General features: G+C 43.4%; 1 long non-coding RNA gene across 1 annotated transcript; it reads right to left on the bottom strand.

The window, feature by feature from the left end:
- Positions 1 to 9,765: 9,765 nt before the first annotated feature.
- LOC132986556 (uncharacterized) lies at positions 9,766 to 10,164 on the bottom strand. The gene is made up of 2 exons (XR_009675529.1): positions 10,064 to 10,164; positions 9,766 to 9,957 (listed from the first exon to the last, which is right to left on the bottom strand). It is a non-coding gene; the product is annotated as an uncharacterized LOC132986556 (long non-coding RNA).
- Between the last annotated feature and the right edge of the window lie 5,192 nt (positions 10,165 to 15,356).

The raw sequence follows: 15,356 nt of genomic DNA, 5'->3' as shown, positions 1-15,356 counted from the left end.
GTACACCTCCAGGACCCTGAGGCGTGCAGGTAAGATTGTGGCCGACCCCTCTCACCCCGCACATGATGCGGTCCATCAAGACCAAAACCTCTCGCCACAAGAACAGTTTCTTCTCCTCTTTCAGGCTCATGAACAATGTCCCTGCCCTCCCCCCCCCCTCCTCCCACATAACCCAGACTCTCGTCAGCCCCACAGTCAGTAAAACATCAAGTAATGTGAATGCTGAACTGTTCTTTATGCGTTACATTAACGCCCACTGGACTTTAAAAATGTATCTTCCTTACATGCACTCTGTGAGTAGTTACACACATTAAAAAATAATTCTCATAGTCCACTGCACAGCTCCTACATTGCACCTTTTGTACATTTTGTGTTTTTTTATCTTGATTTTTTATACTTAAAATTATTTTTGGCAATAAACCCTGATTCTGATTCTCTTTGTCAGTGCCGCTGGATGGAATAGTTTGATGGAGCAGATGCTTTCTTTATGTATGAGGCTTTTAGATACATCACTACGTGTCATTAAAAAGAACTACAGGATCACGAGGCGCAAACAAATGAATGTTGGCATGTATACTCTGCTCTTGACTGAACAGTCCAACTGGACTTGTTTGAATTTAACTCTGTCCAGTTGGACTGAAGGTCGCCCTGCCTTCTGTCCTCTGAGCGAGACGAGCTTCATCGCTGTTGATGATCAGAGAGACTCGGACACACACACAGCTGCTCATGAATCATTCATGTTTCCGTCCTCCACTGAAGCAGCTCAGACTCCGACCGCCATGATTGGCTCAGCTACTCTTACAAAACGACTTCCGAATATCCAACACAATGTTCAAATGTAAAATGCGTCCAAATATCCAACACCACGTCCTTATTTCAAGTCTTAAAAGGAGGGACCTTCTGTAATGATGGACCCAGGGTATCTTGAAAGTTTTCCAATATAATAGATAACCACTAAAATCTTAAGTGATTGAGGAGAGGGGGGAAAAGAACCAAAACAGTTACACTCTGAATAAATAGACTCCCTTCACTAAATAGCCTTGAGATAAGGAGAAACAAAAACCCTGCTGCCGAGCAGCTCATGAAAAATTTGATCAAATGGAAGAATAAAGAAACTCTCTACAGCTGAGTCACAAAGGCCACAAGGCCTGTTTTTATATAAAAAAAAAACAAAAAAAAAACAGAAAGACTGGGTCAGAATTTCCCAGCACCAACAAGCTGTACGTGTAGAGCTGCTGGAAAAGGTAAGCAAGTCAAGTGGTACTTATGCAGAATCATTACTTCTAAAAGACAGAAGAACCGCAGAGACACTCTCTCACTAACTATGATGGTGAGACAATGAGTCAGCACAGAACACTGCAACTCAAGGTTTTATATAAGCTTAACACAGCTGGACCCAATCAGGGCCAATCAGACACACACACACACCTGACACTGCACTGAGATGATGACCTCCCCACACTCAGTGAGTGACCACATTGTCTCCCCCTTTACACCTTCATTTTCAAGTGTGACATACATAAGGGAGACATTTTAAATCACGTTTTTTTTTTATATGAGGCCTGTTGTTCTACAGTAACAAAAATGTAAGACGCAACTGATCCACAACCAGTCGGTCTTAGCTTGTCCCCTTTTGTCTTAGCTTGTCTGTTTTTGTCTCCTTTCAGCTCAGCTTGTCTCAGCTTGTCCGTTTTTGTCTCAGTTTGTTACCTCAGAGTGAAAGAAAAGCAGCAGAGGTGTGATCAGAGTAGAAGCTGTATTTCCACTCTCGTCCTGATCCGAGAGACAGATGAAGGCTGAAGGACACAGACACGAGCGTCAGGTTTCACACTCAAGGACACAGGTGAAAATTTGATTTCTGACACGTTCAGAGAGCTGTTGTCCCTCGGAGCAATGTGGAGGGGAACATTACGCTCACATGCACCTTCAGTCAATAGTGAATGTGAAAGTCTGAGCACACATTCACAGATTCCCTTCTCAATCTGTTGTTTCTCTTCCACTCTGCAGATTCAATAACCCTTTCTTTATAATTACAGTTGAATATAACTCAGATGTTTCCAATAAGACACATAAAAGCTGTAGATATTCTCTCTAGTGGAGCGCCTCTGATTTGTAGTCCTCCTGTGCTCTTTGCATTGCTTTAAGCAGCAGGGATAGAAAATAAATGGAATATTTACAGTGTAATGAATATGAAAGTGGCTCTCGGGCGTTCATGTGGCCTCGCTTCATAAAATAGTTCCAGTCAGAATGATGGCGTCGTTTAAAAAGCGACCTCGCAGTGAGACTTTCTCTATTGAGACAATAAATGACCAGAGACCAGCGTCTGTGCATTCAGAGAGGAAGAAGAAGCAAATCTGATGCTCAAGAGAACACCAGGATACTTTCACATGTGCACTAGCTGATTTATGGAAATGTTCCTGCAGTTTTAGATATTTGGTAGAACTGCAGAGACATCAGTTTATAATATTACAGATTTTTTCCAACATGAATCAAACCAATCAGAGTGTCAGCTCTCATTCCCTTTAAGAGCCAGGTGCACCTGCAGGCTGGCAGGTTACTATTACTATTTAAACGCTGGAGTTCAATCGTTATTCATAAATAGACAGAACTCCAGCTCCAGCTGATTTGACTTCTTTAACACACTGCGGTAACACACTCCTCTTACACACTGCTGTCACACACTGCTGTAACACACTCCTCTTACACACTGCTGTAACACACTCCTCTTACACACTGCTGTAACACATTCCACCTACACACTCCTCTTACACACTGCTGTAACATATTCCTCCTACACACTCCTCTTACACACTGCTGTAACACACTCCTCTTACACACTGCTGTAACACACTCCTCATACACACTGCTGTAACACACTCCTCTTACACACTGCTGTAATACACTCCTCATACACACTGCTGTAACACACTCCTCTTACACACTGCTGTAACACACTCCTCTTACACACTGCTGTAACACACTCCTCCTACACACTCCTCATACACACTGCTGTAACACACTCCTCTTACACACTGCTGTAACACACTCCTCCTACACACTCCTCTTACACACTGCTGTAACACACTCCTCTTACACACTGCTGTAACACACTCCTCTTACACACTGCTGTAACACACTCCTCTTACACACTGCTGTAACACACTCCTCTTACACACTGCTGTAACACATTCCTCCTACACACTCCTCTTACACACTGCTGTAACACACTCCTCTTACACACTGCTGTAACACACTCCTCTTACACACTGCTGTAACACACTCCTCCTACACACTCCTCTTACACACTGCTGTAACACACTCCTCTTACACACTGCTGTAACACACTCCTCTTACACACTGCTGTAACACACTCCTCTTACACACTGCTGTAACACACTCCTCTTACACACTGCTGTAACACACTCCTCTTACACACTGCTGTAACACATTCCTCCTACACACTCCTCTTACACACTGCTGTAACACACTCCTCATACACACTGCTGTAACACATTCCTCCTACACACTCCTCTTACACACTGCTGTAACACACTCCTCATACACACTGCTGTAACACACTCCTCTTACACACTGCTGTAACACATTCCTCCTACACACTCCTCTTACACACTGCTGTAACACATTCCTCCTACACACTCCTCTTACACACTGCTGTAACACACTCCTCTTACACACTGCTGTAACACATTCCTCCTACACACTCCTCATACACACTGCTGTAACACACTCCTCATACACACTGCTGTAACACACTCCTCTTACACACTGCTGTAACACACTCCTCTTACACACTGCTGTAACACACTCCTCGTACACACTCCTCGTACACACTGCTGTAACACACTCCTCTTACACACTGCTTTAACACACTCCTCTTACACACTGCTGTAACACACTCCTCATACACACTGCTGTAACACACTCCTCTTACACACTGCTGTAACACACTCCTCATACACACTGCTGTAACACACTCCTCTTACACACTGCTGTAACACACTCCTCCTACACACTGCTGTAACACACTCCTCCTACACACTCCTCATACACACTGCTGTAACACACTCCTCCTACACACTCCTCATACACACTGCTGTAACACACTCCTCATACACACTGCTGTAACACACTCCTCATACACACTGCTGTAACACACTCCTCTTACACACTCTTCATACACACTGTTGTAACACATTCCTCCTACACACTCTTCATACACACTGCTGTAACACACTCCTCTTACACACTGCTGTAACACACTCCTCTTACACACTGCTTTAACACACTCCTCTTACACACTGCTGTAACACACTCCTCGTACACACTCCTCGTACACACTCCTCGTACACACTGCTGTAACACACTCCTCTTACACACTGCTGTAACACACTCCTCTTACACACTGCTGTAACACACTCCTCTTACACACTGCTGTAACACACTCCTCTTACACACTGCTGTAACACACTCCTCTTACACACTGCTGTAACACACTGCTGTAACACACTCCTCTTACACACTGCTGTAACACACTCCTCTTACACACTCCTCGTACACACCGCCGTGGTTACGGTTGTGTGCTCCGGGTGATGTTCAGGTGCAGCGGAGCGTCTCTGTGGGGATGCTGACCCTCACTCTTGGCTGCAGGCTGCAGAGACTCTGAAGTGAAAAGCTGTTAAAGTGAAAGAGGCAGCGTGCCGGATACACCTGTCTGATGAATACACAGATTAAACTACTGGAGCTGAGAAACAGCTGAGGGGGAAAACACAAACAAAAACACTCTGATGTAATTGGACATCAAACCCAGGCAAGGGAAGCTTCTGATTATAAAATAAGTCTTTTCAGACCATTTAGGGATTTTAGACCTAACAATGAACAGACCTTTTTTGTTCATTGGTAAACAAATTAGACGTACGGTTGATCAGCTGATGAAAGCTAAATGCTAACAGTCTTTGCATTTTACTGCACATCTAAATGAGACTTTGACAAATTAAAATCTAGACTCTTGGGGTGTCGAGTTATGTCCATGTACAGAGGCTATAGTTTTGTGGAAGAGGCTGTTTGGTTCAAATTCGAGATATCCAAAACACAACTTCTTGAACTAAATCTTGAACTTCTGTCATCTCTTGCTGTATTCATTTAAAATAGTCTGTGAGGAAAGCAGACGAGGAGGAGAGAATCTGCCGTAATGCAAGCCCAGAACCCATCAACTGTTATCTAACGATGATTTAGCTCTAATTGATCTCTGCAGATGGCGTCTCTCAACTCCAAATCTTCTTCTCACTTCTCAAGTCACTCTCAGACTGTAGACAAAGGTATCGCACAGAAAAAGAAGACCTCACTGGAAGTCCTTTATCTTTAACTACTTTGGTGCTGTAATGCACAAAAAGGTTGACCGTTACCCGAGATAACATCAGAACCCAGAAAGGCCACAGAGGATAGGATTTTTCAATTGATTTATTTATATTTTGATATTTTGTGCCTTGATTATGGAAATGTAACAGCCTTGGAAATCAGGAAGAGAGCGAGTGTGGGGAGTGACTTGCAGGAAAGGAGCCACAGGTGGGATTTGAGCCCAGGGCCACCCACCTGGAGGACAAACAGCCTCCTTGCACAGGGGGACCACGCACCAACCACTACTCCACTGGAGCCTTGCCCCCAGAATATGATTTAAATCAACCTATGCACATTGGATCAGTAGTGATAGCGCCAGCCTCCTGGCTAACATTAGCTCTCTCTTGGCCCGCTTATGTCAGTAACATCATTTTTAGAAGAGCAGGTTTACATTCTGACTCGGGGTACATTTTGCTGAAGTGTCAATAAATAAAATGTGTGTTTTTGTTGCTTTAAGATGTAATGGTGAGTTTTTAATACAATTTGGTAATTTTTGCTTAAAATTAGGATGGACCATGTTTTCTGGGACCTCAATGGGCTTTCCCCTTTATCCCCCCTTATGGGCGGCCTTGGTCCTTAGACTGCATTATTATAAAAATGTAGGACTTAAGTGTGTGTGCTGAAAGTGGTGTAAGAGTTCTTTTGTGACGCCTTTTGTGTCAGATAAACCTATTTTAATTATAGATTTATAATGAATTTAATGAGAAATGGTGAGGAAGAAGATGAGTGCTGTGAAAAGGGGCTGATTAAAGAAGAGAAGTGAGTGTGAGTGTGAGCAGAGTGTGAGATAAAGAGCAGATCCACAGCCCGAGGACATCTTCATGCTAATATTAATGCTAACTATCTGACACTGGAATAAATTCTGAATAAACCACAGTGATTATGTTTTAATGAAGTGAAGCAGAAAATGTGGACCTCGCTGGGACCTGATTATCTTTCAGGCTGAGCGCGAGTTTCTTTATCGTGTCAGTTTGACTCTGCACATCATCATTAAGCACTAATAACACATCAATGAATGTGGAGGATTTTATTGGATTATGTAATGATAAATTAAGGCTGTGAGTTACGGCTGAACTCATGGACTGATTTAACCTTAATGCAGACTCAAGCATGCTATCAAGCTAACAATGCTAACATGCTGATGATTAACCTCATATGAAAAGTGTTTTTTTTTTGGGGTTTTTTAAATAGGCGAGGAGAGGCAAGTTTATTTAAGAGCACGGTTCATACAAAGAGCAACTCAGAGAGCTTTACAGAGTTAAAAACAGAGCATCAGGAACATCGTTTAGCAAAAATAAGACATTGACCTGACCTTTCCAGGGCTCACCCGTCGACTCTGTATGGATTGTCTAGGCCGTTACAAAGAGGAGCTGCTTTCGCTGCTCCTGGAAGGAAGCTTTGTTATAAAGAGTGAAACTTGCGTCATGCGTTGAGTTAGGACTTCCAGCTCATCATCTCCATGTTGACACAATGAGAGTACAGCTCTGCACAGGAAAGGGTGAAGGTGCAGACAGCTCATCTTCACATTCAGACACCAAACTTTAAAGAAACTAAACTTCTTTAATGAACACAGTTATCTCTGCCAGACAGGTGAGTCCATCCGTGCTGCTCAGGTGTTTGTGTTTCTGGAACAGATGTTTCTGCACAGCTGTCCTGATGGGTTCCCCGAGGAGAAAACCTGTTCAGCTTCCTCAACAAAAACAAGAACTTGTGTTTCACCTGAAGAATCTGCTCAGGTCAGTCACGGCTCGCTCTGATTGGCTCGGTGGTTTGCACAGACGTACAGTAAGTTGTGGGTCATCTGAGCAGCTGGGAGGATGGAGGTTGAACATGTGCTCCCGTTAGCTTTAAGTGTCCGTTTGTTTTATTGATGAGCTCTAACAGATCTGAGTCTCAGTTTAGGAAACACCTTCATCCCTCTGCTGACGTCAGTCGCTCTGTTCTATGAGACAACGGTTTGTAAAGTCAAGTCATTAAAACAGAGAGGGGGCATCTGAGGCTCAGTATGGAAAAATGTTCCCAGCTTTGAGTATAAACAGGCATTATTAGCATTCTTATTATGTTTGAAAAGCCTGATGTACAAGCAGAAAAAGTCTGAATAACTGAACTGTATACAGCAAAAAGAATAAACCTAAAGATGAGAAAAATGTTACACAATCGATTACATCAAAAACTCACTTTGAAGTAAATCATTACATGCAGACTGGAGTCGGACACATGAATCAGTGTTTGTGCAAAATATTTTTTTCGCCTTAAATGACAAATTCATGACTTTGTGTTGATGTTGATTCTCTCCTGTTGCATCAAATTTTCCAACCAAACTACAACACAAAAAGCACAAATCAAGACCCGACAGATCACTGATTTCAGAGGGGGGACAAGTCTTAAGTCTTTGGCCTCATGTCCAGAGTCAAGTCCCAAGTAAGGACAGGTAAGTCCTGAGTCCTTAACTGTGAATTTAAAGTCCTAAACAAGTCACTATCACTCGTCACCAAATGAAATGCCATTTAAACAGAGCAAACCGTTTCCTTTTTTCAGGAAAACTCCTCGATCTTTTCCTGATTTTATTCTAAAAAGATACATTTTGTTATTCTGTCCATGTTTTCTGCATTAGGGAAATCATAAAGCCCTTAAATAACGCATATATCGAATGTATTTTCAAGTCATGAGGCTCAAAGTCAAGTGAAGTCCCGAGTCGTTGGTGTTAAAGTCAAAATCGAGTTGTAATTCCTTTATGTTATTGTCAAGTCAAATCTGTGACGAGTCTAACTTGAGACCAGATCATGTGATGCAGAAGTGAAAACACCTGCAGTTCCCTAAGAGATCATCACAACGCTGTGGCCTCTAAAAACTACAAACAGTGAGCAGGCTGCAGAGAGTGTGTGTGAACAGGAGTGTGAAGGTCGAGTCAGAGAAGATGAACCATCCTGACTCTGCAGTCCGACTCTCTCTCCTCACAGTTTGGAAGCTTTCCAACACACATACAGATTTAGTCTCTGCAGCAGCGACAGCAGGAGCTGAAACCCTCTGAGGAAACTGATCTGACATCTGTAACATTAGCTAATAATACTCATTAATAACAACAATTAGCATCATTTTACTCCAGTGTTGATCAGTAGAGAAAATGAAGGAACTAACATCCTGGATGATACATTTAGATGAAACGTGATGCAGATAAGAACTTTCATTGAATCAGATCAGAATCAGCTTATTAGCTTGAGTGTAAATGTTTTAATCTTTGGTGTGTAGGGAAATAAAGTGTGTACATGGATCAGCAGTTTGTTAATGAACTGTAGAAAACCCGATTACAGCTCCGACTCGTCTGATTCAGCCTGTTTGATTAAATTATCTCTGCTCGTCAGATCGCATGTGCTTCAAGAAAAGAAAGGCAGACACGCAGTCCCATTCAGACACCCGAGCACCAGTCAGAGCACAGCAGTGTGTGTTCTGGTTACCACGGCAACAAAAGCGCAAGACCTAGACACCCTTTACTGGACGATTTCTGGTTTTAACCCTGATTGTGCCTGCACAAACTAACAGACAGCATCTGAAATCACCATGGCAACAGCAGGCATGCTTGTTTGATTGTGTCTTATTTGTTATGAGAAGAGCCTGTGTTTTTTTTGCGCAGGCAGCGTTATTACGTACAGTAGTTCAGCATTTTTCGGCGCCAGCTGTTTTTAATTGCTGCACTCACAGCACTCTCAGTTCAACTGTGCCGTGCTTGTCAATGTCAATTCTTCCTCACCGATCAATCAGAATCAAGATGGGGCGGGACTTACAACATAAGCTCTCTAACAGTGGAGGAGACTCTAGTCCGACTTGTCTTTTCAAGGGTACAATTTCATGGTGTAGAGCTGCTGCCGATGTCAGGACTCGACTTGCATCGTTTTCATGTTTACTTAGTGATATTTCTTTCAATTAAAATACATAAAACTGACATTTCCCAGGTAAGCAGAAATACATTTTGTAACCAAGCAACAACGAGTGCTGGTGAGAAGCGCTTTGAAACAGAGGTCTTGGGTTCTCTCAGCCCAAAAAGCTGGTTAGCTTGTGATGCTGAGCGTCGGTTCTGGACTGTATTTGTATTTGAGCCGTGCATATGAGATAACTGGAAAACACTTATTTCTGCCTTCAACCTCAGTCTTCGGGAGTTTTCAAAGGAAATTTTATTTAACAGTGAACTCTCCGTCCTGATTTCACTCGTACAGTGTGAACACTCCGGTCGTGCCTGACAATCAGCCTGAACAATGTGAGCACATAAACTGTGACCCTTCATTGTGCATCATAAATGATTCCGTTACGACCAGTTAATTTAGGACCCAGATGCAGGACACATAAACAGCGGGGTTGATTGGTAATGAGGTTTATTGTGGCAAATGGAGATGAAGATCGGTTGAAGATTCTGGAGGTTAGCAGAGTGAAGGGGATGACGGCTGACCAGACCAGAGTAGGGGTGTGAGTGTGGCTGAGCAGTTTTGAGTCCAGAGAGCAGGTTGAGGCAGATGGCTGAACAGGAAGGCAGGTGGGTGAATGGTGATCCTGAAGCAAAGGAAAAAACAGGATGAGACTCAAAACCCAAAACAAGCACAAAAGATTAATTTCAAAAAATTTTCAAAATCTTAATTTAGCCTGAGACGTAGTCTACCGCAGTAGTCGATACAACGATCTGGCGATGAGTGGATGGAGAGCCGGGGTATATATACTGCTGAGTTGATGAGGAGATGGAGAGCTGGTGTGCAGGTGAGAGCAGGTCAAAGGAATGAACCTCAATCAGGAGGGAGCCAGAGTGAGACAGCCATGACAGATTCAGTCACACAGTGTGAGCCGACATTCAACCATCAATTTAGTACAACTGTACAGCAGGCCTTCTTTTAGTCTTCCCTGCCTGAAGGAGACACTAACCCTCCCCGATCACCCCCTCCACCTGCTGCAGCCAGGTGGATACCTCACAGACCTGTTACCTGTTTGTAAGGATGTTCATTGGTCATTGCATGTTGCTGGTTAAAATGAACATGGGGGTAGCTCAGTCTAGGGACTTGGGTGGGGAACCGGATGGTCGCCAGTTCATGTCCCGATGCGGACCTCAGGTACTGCCGAGGTGCCCTTGAGCAAGGCACCGAACCTGCTCTGGTTTGCTCCCTGTGTGTAGCAGCCCCATTCTGACTGACGTGTGTGAGAAGCATGCCTCTAAAATACCGGAGTGTGAACCAGAATTTCCCTCAGGGGATTAATAAAGTATATCAAAAACATAAATTATCAAACATACACTTAGAAGTCCAGGCGATATGAAAGGTATTTGTTTCCTCTGCTCCTGAATTCAAAGCTGCTCCAGACGTCTACACTCACATCCCTCCTGCTTCAAAAGAGAACAGCACATGCATCATAGTTCAGTTTTCTTTTTAAAGTTCCTTCTATTCTCCATTCTGCAGCTCAAAGCGGCCGGGGTCTGATAGTGTGCACATCACAGGTCACATCACATTTTGTCTGCATGCTCAGAAATCATGTGGGACGTACTGTAAGTTAAGGGGAAAGTGTCGACTTTTTATAAAATCTGCAGGTCCACCATCCAGGATTCTAAATCGGTGCAGCTGTTCAATTGTTACATGTGACATTAGGAGGTAATGATATCCTGTAAAAATGAGTGAGGACCTCGGAGAAACTCTCCTGTTGACTCACAGTCCAACACTGATGCAGTGTTTGCTCAGAGTGTGGGAAGCAGCTTTATGAATTATTAATGCGATAAAATATGTGCTGATTACTGCAGAGATGACATTTACATTCAGTCATTTTCAGCCCTGAAGTGTCATAAAAAGTGACATTTGAGCAGCTGTGACACAGGAGCAGAGAGAGAGAGGCAGAGATCTATCAGCCATCAGCCTCTCAGTTTGTCTAGTCTAAATGTGTGTGTGCAGTGAATCAGAATTTAACGCTTCAGTATCATGACCAGCAACACACACACACACACACACACACACACACACACACACACACACACACACACACACACACACACACACACACACACACACACACACACACACACACACACACACACACACACACACACACACTGTAATGTGTCTCCTTCTATCAGATCAGACTCTGCAGGAACACTCGCTAAACTGATTTACAGCCAAAAACATAAGGTCATTAGTCAAAGCATCAACAACCTGATTAATCCTCTTCCAACACCTTCAGTCTACTTTAAAAAAGATTAAATCAATCATTCATTATTTGTATAGCACCAATTCATAACAACTGTTATTTACAAAAGAGCATATGGGATAATATGCAGGAAGGATTTCTCTTTTGTATTCCTTGCATTCCTGTTGTCCACACTTCCATGCCGCTGAGGTGGAGGTCGCAGCAGGCCGTGCATGAATGAGGACGGCGATGGTTTAGGGGATGTCACAGTCCGATGGTGGAGGCTGGGCATCAGGGACGTCGGGTGGTAGCAGTGACCGAGATCAGCTCCCCGAAACACAAACCCTCCTGCAGCAGACTCCAAGCTGGAAGAGCAGCGTACCTGAGACTCTCTTCGGCCCATTTCAAGACGCATATCATGGAAAAAAATTAAGTAAAGCCTGATGATAGGACAGTGGATAGAGTCAGAAACCGAGTGGTGAGAGTGTGGGGAACCAAATGCGGGAAAGGAGCCAAACCTGGACCGCTCGCACTCAAGGACGTAGTCCTGTGTAGATATGGGTGTGCGCCCTGGCTCCCCCAGGCGATGCTTTTGATCAACATGTCAGGTCTCCAACTCATTCATGTTTCTTTCATTGAAGAATTATTGTCATATTAAATCAGTTAATCAGTTGTCTCACATGCTGAGTAAAGATGCTGATTCATGCTTTTGTTTCGTCCTGGCTAAACAATTCTAATTCCCTTTTCAGCTGCCTCAATAAATCATCACTCGACCGCTTGTTTACAAATTATTCAGAATGCAGCTGCAAGATTGTTAACACGGTCCAGCAGGTCCTCCTCTTTTATTACACCCGTCTTATTCTCTTTTCATTGGCTTCCAATGAAAGCCGGAATTAATTTTTTTGATCATTGTTTTTGTTTATAAAGATCTGCATGATCAGGCACCTGTTTAGATTTATGACCTCATCCATCCCCAGTAGACCCCTCAGGTCCTCTGACCAGGGTTTGCTTGTTGTCCCTCGTGTCAGCCTTAAAAACAAAAAGTGGCCGTGCTTTTGAATCTGTGGCTCCTTCCCTTTTCTCTTCCCCTGCACTTAACGCTCTGCAGCTTCGATTGATGTTTTTAAAAAGCTGCTTAAGGCTCGTTTTTCCCTGTTGGCTTTTGACCAAATGTAATCTAGTTGTGAGTATGTGATGTGAAGTGTTTTTCTGTGTTCTTCTTGTTATGATTTGTATTGTTTTTGCTGTCATGGTAATATTCTGTAAAGCACTTTGTGACCTCGCTCTGTGAAAGATCCTAAACAAATGTATAATTACTATACTTATATGAATTTAAATGTGCGTTAGAAACATTATGACAGATACTGCCAAGTCAAACCAACAGAAAAATAAAGAATAGAAGAACTACAAATGTTTAGAGATAATTTTAAAACCCATACTTTTCAGCAGCTCTCTGGCTTCATGCTGATCCGCTGTTTTCCATCTCTGAGCATCAGATAAGCTCCACGCTGTCACAATAAAGCCGAGCGAATGCGGAGGCTTTGTGATGGTAAACAGTCATTCTGAGCAGGAAATTACTCTCCGCTTTTTTAATTAGTCTCCGCTCAGAAGACTGATCAGATCACTTCAAACCTGCTGCTGCGGAGATGCAAAGAGGAAACTAATAAATGTAGAAGCAACGCTCTCACATACACACAAACGTCTCCAAAATGTCTTTTATTCCACCATGTTTACACACCCGACACCATTCTCATAAAATTCTCACTTTCTGAGATACTGTGCGCCGTCTCTGCAGGGAAGGTGTGGTGAAAGGAATCAAACAGAAGTGAGTCCGTCCCCCGTAACATCTGTGCATCACTGCAGAAATAACAGACGTAACATCATCTTCAGCTGTACTCTAGGTGCATCTCACGTCTCTCACGGTCGAAGCGGAAGTAGTTACAGATCCGCCATCTTGAAGAATCGTTCCAAATGCCCTTAAAGCTTCCCGGAGCAGAGAGTAGGTCGATCTGAGGAGTTATAAGCAGGGAAACATGACCGCAGCCTTCTCACAAGAGACTTTCAGCTGAACAGTATAAAACCCTGCCCCCCCCACCCCCCCAGAATGAAGGAAAACTAAATTTAAAGTGGACATATTATGAAAAATCCACTTCTACAGTGTTTTTGAACATATATGTGGGTAACCTGAGTTTCTACCGACCCACAGAATGTGAAATAAACCCATCCAGTTCTTTGTTTGTGGTCTGCATAAGTCTCACAACACAGAGAAAAATGCTCCGTTTCAAATGTGCTCTCCTTGTGATGTCACAGTGGGATTCTGGTAAAAAAAAAAAAAAAATCCCCTCCCCTCCCCTGGTATCTCCACCCATGGACCCAACCCCAGCGTAGAACAGAAATTTTGCGCAGGTCCGCCATTTTTATTCATGTTAGCAAAGGAGTGACGTCTACGGGGAAAACTCAGGGGGGGCTCATTGCATTTAAAGAGACACACACACCAAAACGGAGCGTTCTGAGAGAGCTGGTTTATACAGGGTCACAAACCTCCTCTGGTGATTGATTCATGTTATATTTTGACCAAAGCACAGCACAGATGTTTCATTTAGACCACAGGGGACTGTTTGAAAAGGGGGATAATATGTCCTCTTTAATGTTTTAAATGGATGTGGGAGCATGAGGAGGATTTAGAAGCATATGTGTAGTGCTGCTGGAGTGCACAGGAACGTCAGGGGTCCTGTCTCATGTTGTCAGGGGTTAAAGAACTAATTAGTTTGAAAGATATAAATGCTAAGGTCAATTACAGATACCTGAATTTAACTTGTGATACCTCCGACATCGTCTAAAGACAGTAAGTAAATATAATCCTGTTGAGAGACAGAGTGACCAAACTAATCCAGAGCAGATTGTTTGACTCACACACGCTGTGAGTCATCAGGTGTGTGTGTGTGTGTGTGTGTGTGTGTGTGTGTGCAGCCTGCAGACAGAGAGCAGCGTGCTGCTGGCTGTTTGTCCTCATTAATATAAAAGTCCACACCACGGCTGACTAATAAAATCATAGAGTGTGTTTTCCTCGGAGCTGCAGCCTGCAGCCGCGTGGCGTCTTTAAACCAACAGGTGCTTCAGGTGCGGCGAGTCCTCGAGTGTGCTCGGAGATGAAAGAGAACAAAGACGCCGGCAGGGACGTTCCTATGATTAATGAGAGAGTTAAACTGCAGTAAAGTGTGAAATCTGAGCTTTAATAAAACATGAGAATGATTCACATTAGAAATGACGAGATGCTGTGAAACTAAGAGAAGCTTCACTGGATCATCCTCTAACAGCTTCTTGTTCTCCACATGGAGACCTCAGCTCGTCCTGCTGGAGGCTGCATTTATTGTGAAGACTGAAGTTATTGTGCTAGGCCCGAAGAACCTCAGAGAGACTTCAGAGAGACTTTTTCTAGTGATCTGACTGTCCTTAGTGACATCAGCCTGGCATCTAGCACCACTGTTAGGAATCTAGGAGTTCTATTTGATCAAGATATGTCCTTTAGCTCTCACATCAGGCAAATTTCAAGAACAGCCTATTTTCACCTTCGTAATATATCCAAGATCAGGAATATCCTGTTGCAAAATGATGCAGAAAAACTAGTTCATGCATTTGTTACCTCCAGATTGGATTATTGTAACTCTCTTTTGTCAGGGTGCTCTGGCAAATCTCTAAAGACTCTTCAACTCGTCCAGAACGCTGCAGCTCGTGTACTGACCAGAACTAGGAAAAGGGACCACATTACTCCTGTCCTGGCTTCTCTGCACTGG

The sequence above is a fragment of the Labrus mixtus genome, chromosome 13, assembly GCF_963584025.1.
Source record: "Labrus mixtus chromosome 13, fLabMix1.1, whole genome shotgun sequence".
In the NCBI taxonomy this organism is placed as follows: domain Eukaryota; kingdom Metazoa; phylum Chordata; class Actinopteri; order Labriformes; family Labridae; genus Labrus; species Labrus mixtus.
The sequence above is the reverse complement of the archived record's forward strand: the minus strand, read 5'-3'. Positions and strand labels throughout refer to the sequence as shown.